Source organism: Eleutherodactylus coqui, chromosome 5 (genome assembly GCF_035609145.1).
Source record: "Eleutherodactylus coqui strain aEleCoq1 chromosome 5, aEleCoq1.hap1, whole genome shotgun sequence".
NCBI classification, from domain to species: Eukaryota; Metazoa; Chordata; class Amphibia; order Anura; family Eleutherodactylidae; genus Eleutherodactylus; species Eleutherodactylus coqui.
The window spans coordinates 71,228,130-71,236,448 of NC_089841.1; the positions used below are offsets into that span (position 1 = coordinate 71,228,130).

At 43.6% G+C, this 8,319-nt stretch overlaps 1 long non-coding RNA gene across 1 annotated transcript; it reads left to right on the plus strand.

The window, feature by feature from the left end:
• The first annotated feature begins 3,707 nt into the window (after window positions 1-3,707).
• Window positions 3,708-7,937, plus strand: LOC136626898 (uncharacterized). Its single transcript, XR_010792710.1, has 3 exons — window positions 3,708-3,774; window positions 6,986-7,045; window positions 7,729-7,937. It is a non-coding gene; the product is annotated as an uncharacterized lncRNA (long non-coding RNA).
• Window positions 7,938-8,319: the final 382 nt, after the last annotated feature.

Here is an 8,319-nt window from a genome sequence, read left to right on the forward strand (position 1 = left end):
GAGGTGCTTTTTATTATATCTGGATTCTAGCAAGCGTCCTAGTTCCCTCCTCAGGTCCTCCAATTCCTCCATGTTGTTTTTAACTAAAGATAGTTTGTTGCGCAGTTCCAATTTCGCGATTTGGGTTAGGAGTTTATCTATTTGGAGTTGATTTTGCTTTTTGAGTTTGGCGCCCAGTGACATAAATAGGCCTCTTACATATGCCTTATGGGCCTCCCATAGGACAGGGGTATCTACATCTCCCCTGTCGTTAAGACGGAAAAACTCCTCTAGCGACTCAGAGAGATGGTCCCTCTCTATGACAGAGTCTAGTAGGGAAGCATTCAGCTTCCATATCCATTCCCTGTATTCTGCCGTGTTAAGTCTCAGATCTATATGTATAGGGGCATGGTCTGAAATAGTGATTGCCTCAATCTTTGTCTTCGCTACCCTAGGCAGGATATCCTGGGAGACAAATAAATGATCCAGTCTTTGAAACGAGTTATGAACTTGTGAGAAGTACGTGTAATCTTTTTCTGAGGGGTTGATGGTCCTCCATGCATCCACGACTCCCATCTCCCTGAGTGTTTTTTGTAGCTTTTTGGTATGTCTCTGGGAGATCCATGATCTGCCTCTGGACGAATCTAGCAGTGGGTTGAGGAACATATTAAAGTCCCCTCCTAATATAATAGGGCCCTCGGCAAATGCCTTTAATACTCTCAGCTGTTCTAGCATCCAATTTACTTGGTTCGAGTTAGGGGCATAGAGGTTTGCTATTGTTATTTTTGAATTGTTAATGACCCCCTTTATGAAAAGTGCTCTTCCTAGCTCGTCTGAGAATTTCGCCTGCAGGGTAAAAACAATAGACTTGTGAATCATGATTGACACCCCTTTAGAGGCAGAGACTGGATGTGTGTTGTGGTAACCCTGGGGAAAATTTTTCCCGGGTAGGTGGCTGTGTTTGTCGGCTTTAAAATGTGTCTCCTGTAGGAGCAATATCTTGGTATTGTATTTCTTAACTAATTGTGAGATGTTGTACCTTTTTTGAGGAGAGTTCATTCCCCGGACATTGAACGATGTGACTCTGAGCAGCTCCGCAGCATCCGGCACCCCCATCTCTGTCTGGCAGAACTAAACGTTGTTTATTAGGAACTAGTAGGCAAGGAAAACAAAGTCAGAGATCGGCGCACAATTCAAAAACACAGTATACGTCCAAGATTGGATAGGCTGCTCCGCTGGCGTCAAGCGGGCCGCCTCCACCTTATCTCCAGCTGTTTGTGTATTTAAGGTTCAAAAAAAAAAAAAAAAAAGGGGGGGGGGGGGGGGGAGCAGGTTCAGGAGAGTTGAAGGGATAAAAGGTTGGGGAAGTGGGAATAGCACACAATGAGAAACAAAACAATTATAAAAATTAAATTGACAAATCAGCACTATCCGTGCTGTATGGGATACGGATGGGCTCTGTAAACTTACAAGAGCCCAGGCGTATATTCTAGGCGGAAAAAAAAAAAAGGTTTTTCTGCTTTCAACGAGTAAAGTTGAACTAGGGCCTAATCGGGGTAGCACAAATAGGGCATTCTCCTTGTGGGGACACTATAATCAAGAGGTATGTAACCGGAAAGTCATAGTCGGTGGAGATCAATTGCGTCATCCGAACTCCTTAATTTGGCGAGCAGTCTTACTCACGTCCCGAGGTAACGGTCTCCCCGGAACGCGTCAATGGGTCCTAGTTGGACCAACGAGTTCGTCCGACGCCCTGGAACAAAACAAAATTAGGAAGATACAGAGTTCTCTGTCTTTTCATCTCAGGTGGTTCCTTCTAAGTTTTCCTCTCTCTGCTTCTTTTTTTGCTTGTTGCGAGGTGATTTCACGTGGGAGACTGTATGCCAGCTTTCTTGCGAGGGCAACGTAGGCAGTGGCGGGAGCCCCGGGAATTCCGGAAGGGGGAGCCAGTTGGGGAGACTTATGGGGCTCTAACCCCAGAGCCTGCCAGTTGTCTTGTAAGTCCTCCGGAGATCTTATGTTGAACCTCCTTCCCTTGTAAGTAATCCCTAAACCGAAAGGAAACAACCAAGCGTACTTGATGTTTTTGGCTTGAAGTTCTTCCAAAAGAGGTCTCAATAATCTACGCTTGGCGAGAGTGGAGGGGGAGAGGTCCTGAAAGATTCGAATCGCCACCCCATCATACTGTAGATTTCTGGAGTCCCGTGCCGCGTTTAAAATGGCGGCTGCATCTGGAAAAGATAACACTTTGCACACTATGTCTCTGGGGGGGTCAGATGGAGCCGGTTGTGGTCTAAGAGCTCTGTGAACTCTTTCTATGACGATTTCTGCTGCTCTGTCTTCCCCCAGCAAGCTTGCAAAAATTTCCATCATTACTTTCTGCAATGTTTCGGCTGCCCAGGCTTCTGGGAGCCCTTTTATCCGAACATTGTTGCGGCGGCTCCTGTTTTCTAGGTCCTCTTGCATAAGGATCATCTTGTTTAGCTGGGAGTGCTGCTCTTTCACTACTGCTGCCAGCTCCCCCGAGTGTGTTGTAATGGTTGCCGTGGAGTTCTCAAGCTCCTCCACCCTCCTCCCCACACTCCTTACCTCCTCCTTAATCGCTGTCAGCTCCGCAAGCAGGGGCTTCATAGTTGTAGCCAGAAGTTCCCTCATAAATCTCTTTGAGAGGTGTTCGTCCTCCTCCTCCTCCGAGGACATCTCTCCCTCCCGCGCTGCTGTAGAGGCTGAAGCTGCCGCCGGCGCCATCTTCCCCGCCGCATGTGGAGAGCGGGAGCTTCTTTCTCTGAGAAATCCCTGCAGATCTGTTTGTCTCCGGACCGGCCGAGGAGTCACCGCCTGTTCCCCAGCCTTTTCTCTGCTGAACTTCCCCATTTCAGGTGATGTAGCTGTTTTAGAATGCCTTCCTTTGTGCTTTAAAGACGGAGCGCGGGCTCTAGGCGTCCATCTCTCTCCGCGGTTAGGCTCCGCCCCCACTTGCAGTGGATTTTAATTGTAGCATGTATGTGATTTTTCTTGACATTTCACCAATACTACTTGTATTGTAAGATTTAGTTCTGCTATGCAAGACTTTATAGTATTGCATCAACCCTAAAACTGCACAACTTTTTTTTTATAGAAGGTTAAAAAAAAATTATATATATATATATATATATATATATATATATATATATATCCCTATTGCTGTGGGTGATCTGTTCTGCACATTACTGACATGCCTTACTGACTTTTTTTTTTTTTTTCTTCCTCCCGTAATGGCCTCTTGTGTAGAAGCTCAGGTTGCAGTTGGGAATACTTCAGCACCTGCAGGTTCACCAGATATACCTTGTGAGGGAACCCCAGTTCCTGAGACTCTGCCAGCAGATACTGGAGCTTCATCCACTGAGAAGGAGGTTGTATCAGAGGACACTAATGCTCCTACAGAGGACACTAAATCTGCATCTGCAGGAAATAAGGCTCCATCAGAGGCAACTGAAAGTGCAACTGTAGACCCTGAGGCTCAATCAGGGGACAAGAAACCTCCAGTTGCAGAGAATGATGCTCTTCCCATGGATAAAAAGCCTCTAGCCGCAGAGAATGATGCACTGTCCATGGAGAATCCAACTCCTTCAGTGGCTCCAGTCTCAGAAAATGGTTCTTCCTCTACTGATTCTGATGCTCTAACAGAGAATGAGGCACAAAAGGCTTCTTCTGCAGAGCATGCCACCCCATCAGTGTGTACTGAAGCTTTATCCACAGAGAACCAGACTATGTTGGAAACTGGGGTTCCATCAGCAGAAGTTGTAGAAGCACCTGGTAAGTCTAATAAAAAGGGTTGTGATTCTAGACCATACTCTTTATATAAACTGAACTGTGGTTGACTAGAGTAATACTGGCATTGTATCTGACTGTGATGGAATGGTGACACTGAGTATGCGAACTGCCCAGTGGATGAATCTCCTATAACATGGTGATCACTGGCATAGCTACAGGGATTGCAATTGCAACCTAAGCCAGAAGGGCCTATGAGGCCCACTTGCCACACTAACTATTGGTGTTACTAATTTAGTGGCCTGAAATGCCTATTTCTGGCCCCTCCATAATTGTCATACATGTCGTCTTTCATGTGGATGCACTGCAAGTTGTCTTGTCTCCCGTGGCAGCTGTGCAATACACATAACATGCAAGAGGTTAATGTCTGACAGTGGCTGGGATATGTCTGGGAAAGTAACACGTCTATTTTGTCACGTGATGTTTGCATGCTATAAATACAAGTGATAGTGGATACATGGGAATACGGACACATCAGATGATTTTTCTTTGCTTTATTCTTTCCTTATGCTCGTACAATCAGGTACATGATACAAACAAGAACGCGTTTCGGCGCAATGCCTTGTTCACCTCAATCTATGTTGTATAACTTCCTGATTTATAAGTTAATAACAATTATCTCTAATTACAAACTACCTGATTCATTTACTCCATCACATTTGGTTCGTTACTAGTTCTCTTCCCTCAGAACATGTTACTTAACCCTTACTAGATAATTGATCTATATAGATCATTATATATTAATCATAGGACCCTTGCGGCAATTATAAATCTTCCATTAATATATTGTTTTGCGCCAAAATCCTACATAATCATTATATACGAAAGCCCTCACTGACTCACTAATTCCCAATGTTGTAGAAACGTGAAATTTGGCACGAGCATTGATTGTGTCATAAATAGGAAAAGCTTATGGGTCCCAACTCGATTATTCAATTCTATGCGCAAAAGAATTAGCGTCCAAACTTTACGTATGAAATCTAATTCTCTAACTTCCTGAGGTCATTTTATATAAAGGAAACGTCGCATGGTTACCTCCACGTGGTGTTTCCTGGGTAACGCAGAGAACTATGCAAAATGGTAAACATATGTTTTTCCGGTATCTCTAAAGTAACCACAACTTTAGAAGATTTTCCGTGTGAACACCAGATAAACACCAGTACCAAATTAACTGGGGCGAAGCCGAGTATATCAGCTAGTATAGTAGATATTCATCAATAGTTTACACCTAAAACCATCTCATAAGATTTCACTGTGGTTTCCATATTGAAACTTTCATAAGACATAAGTGTGTTTCTCACACTCACATATGTTATGATTTCCTTACAGCCAACTTTTATCTGAAAAAATCCATTAATTTGTTTTTTTTTTTTTGGGGTTTCTGCTTATCGCAATATAATCACATAGAAAATGCATAAGGGTTAAATGTAATGGAAATCCTCAATTTTCCTTGCAACAATCTCCATGTCTCAATTTATCAATAGACATTTGTTTTTTATTTAATTTGCTGCTTGTCGCAATATAATTGCATCACAATTGCATAGAAATCGCCTGGAAGTGAAAATTCTCAGAATCTTCTCTGAAACCATTTCCATATCTTAGTTCATAAGTAGACACCTATTTTATGCTTATTGCACTATAACCGCAGAAGGTGAGACAACTTATTTCATATAAATACAAGTGATTGAGAGCAAGGTGTGGTCTTTCATTTTCCATGGCTGAGAGGAGTAGGAGTGCTGGCCGCATGGAGATGCCTTCAACCCTCATGTAAAGTGATGGAAGCAGAGGAAAGGTATCTAGATGTCTAGCATTGCAGGAACCACCTCTGAGTGAGGAGAAAAGAAGTCTGCTGTGTAGCGTCTATCTCAAGAGTACTAAGTGAGTGTCTGCAGAGAGTTGTCCCCCTCCTGAGTTATTCTAGGTCCTGGAGTGTTCAGGAGCAAAGCACTACAGATAACTTGGACTGTAGGCCCAGTTTCATCCTGTATCCTCCTCCCTGACCATCTTCTAAAATTGTCTTCATCTGCATGAGTGAGGTAAGCTGTATCCTGTCAAAGCAAAAGAAAAGCTAATCGATCACTGCCTGTTTCCATTGATTGAGTTTTCCTAATCTGACTCGTTATTTATACTGCCAGAGAATCAACAGTGTGCAGAAACGTTATCATGCATCGTTACAGTCCACTACACTTATTCAGGTAACCTCTCATCCAGCGTTGCCTGGAAGAGGGCTAGTGGTGGGCCAGGGAGGTGTCTGGTAGAGCCACCATGACAAGTGACATATCTTCCCCCTGCCAGTTCCTCAGTGTGGGCCTTGTGTCTCAGTCAAACTTCAAGTTGCCACGCTCGGTCACCTAACACTACTGCATGACAGCCTGCCTCCTTGTCTGTCTGAAGCATGGCTTCAGTGCTAGAGACCCAGGAGAGGTTGGGCTCTGATGCTGTGGGGTTGGGTGACTAAGCTTTTGTGAGAGGAAATCAAATTTCCTATCACTACGCTCAGTCGCCTAACCCTGCAGCAACTGACGTCTCCAGTGTTCATACTGCAGATGGAGAGGAGTCTTGCTCTAACTCTTCCGGGTTGGATGATTGAGCGTGGTGACATGAAGTTCATGCTTGGAGCAACACCAGGTAGCCAGAGAATCTACTAAGATATTGGGCCATTTTCAAAGGCACTGTTGAGTTGACAGTTTTTCTTTAGTTTTTGACCTTCTAGATGGACTGGACATGGACTATTTCCCCTAGTACATTTAAGGGTCAAAGTAGCAGCACTGGCTTTTCAGGTTTCTGAAAGCAGCAAATGGATTAAAGCCTAGATTCTCACTTCTATTTCCATCTTGGAATTTAAACTGGGTCCCCTAAAGCCAAAGCTTCATCTACTCTTGGCCCCTTTACATTCTAGCCCAACTAGAGCCTTAACACAACTTTTTTTTTTTCTTCGCCTTAACCACAGCGCAAAGAGTAAGTGAACTTTAATAGGCTATCAATTTGGGGGGTGGGGTGGGGGGCTATTCTGTAGGGTCACTGAGAACAAAGTTGTCAAATTAGACTCGTTCCAATACACTGACACCACAAGCCATTGCAGGGGTGCTCTTAAAACTTTTTTACGCCCTACTCCTGATGGGACAGGAAATGTTACATGGTTCTGTCATGGTGACTTCCAGGAAACAAAATTACCAGTGAGTAATTCTTTTTGTAGGACCTGTCAGAGATGCTCCATCCAGTGAAAGAACCCAGGTGGTGACAGATCAATGAGAAGGTAATGACAGACCAGTTATCACAGGATGGCTTTGGTGTATTCATTGGCGTGTCAAAATGTCACCTTCTCTTGGAACAGTAGGAAGCTCCTGCTGGGGCAAATCCCAGAAAATGCTATGGGTTGTGCTCTAGAACCGTCATTTTATTTTTTATTCTTCCCTCTTAATAGCAGTGAAGACCCCCAACAAACTGATATGCTGTAGATTTTAAATCCAAAAAGCAGGTGACTGTATGCTGCAGATGGTATCTGTGGGGTGTAGCTGGTATTTCTTAATATCCTACATGTCTGTACTGTAAAATACTACAAATTTTCAACAGCAGCACTTCTGTGATGTGAACATGCTCTTAAGGATTGCTCTAGTTAAAACGTTTTATGTCCTGAACGGTTGGTGCATAAAAGGGATTTAAATTGGCACAATCTGGAGCCTCTTACAGCAAATATAGATCACTGTCGCAGGATACCTTATGGAAGTTGTAAGCCTGCCTGTATTTAATCGTGCATTTAAGCTAGAGGTGGCCTAACAGGGCACTAGAGCTTCCATTCAAGGGGGGCAGTTTTTGCTTTGAAATTGTAATCCCTTATACCAAAGCTACAATTGCATAAAGTTCCGCTCCAACTCCTTATAGTTTTTTTTTTTGTTTTTTTTTTTGACTGAGCATATAACTTGTTCTCTAATATTGCAGGTTCTTCTCCGGGTGACTCCCTCAAAGCTGGAAGGGAGTTAGTGAAGTCTACTGTGGATCCTCCAGTGTTTGGTTTCTGATAAGTAAGGAGTCCCTTTCTGGATGATGTGAGGATGTCCCTGACGAGCCGTCCTCCTGAATAATGGTCTTGTTCCATGGAGTCTCCTCACCAGTTTGGGCTTTTTTACTGTCCTTCTCCAGGACTCTCATTCTTTGGGTGCTAGAAGAGATGCCTTTCTTTTCTACTAGAAGGATTTGAAATAAAACTTTGAAATCTCAGAATTTCTTTGTCAATTTGAGTCTACTCTTTGGTTGTCTGGCTGCAGGAACCATATTAAATAAAGGAACCTGTTGCACCATAAACTAAGCTAGGGCTCATGACCGTGTATTAAGCATGCATTGCACAGCTGCATGATGTGGAGTGAAGGGAGCCAATGAAGGGTAACAGACTTTAATTGATGCATGCATATATAGACACTGCGTATCAATGCACATGTGAAATAGACCGCTGCATGCTCTAGTTCTGTTTGCCACACAGCGTGAGTCCTATACATTTGTATAGGCTGCATAAGAAATTCTGTACATATGCAG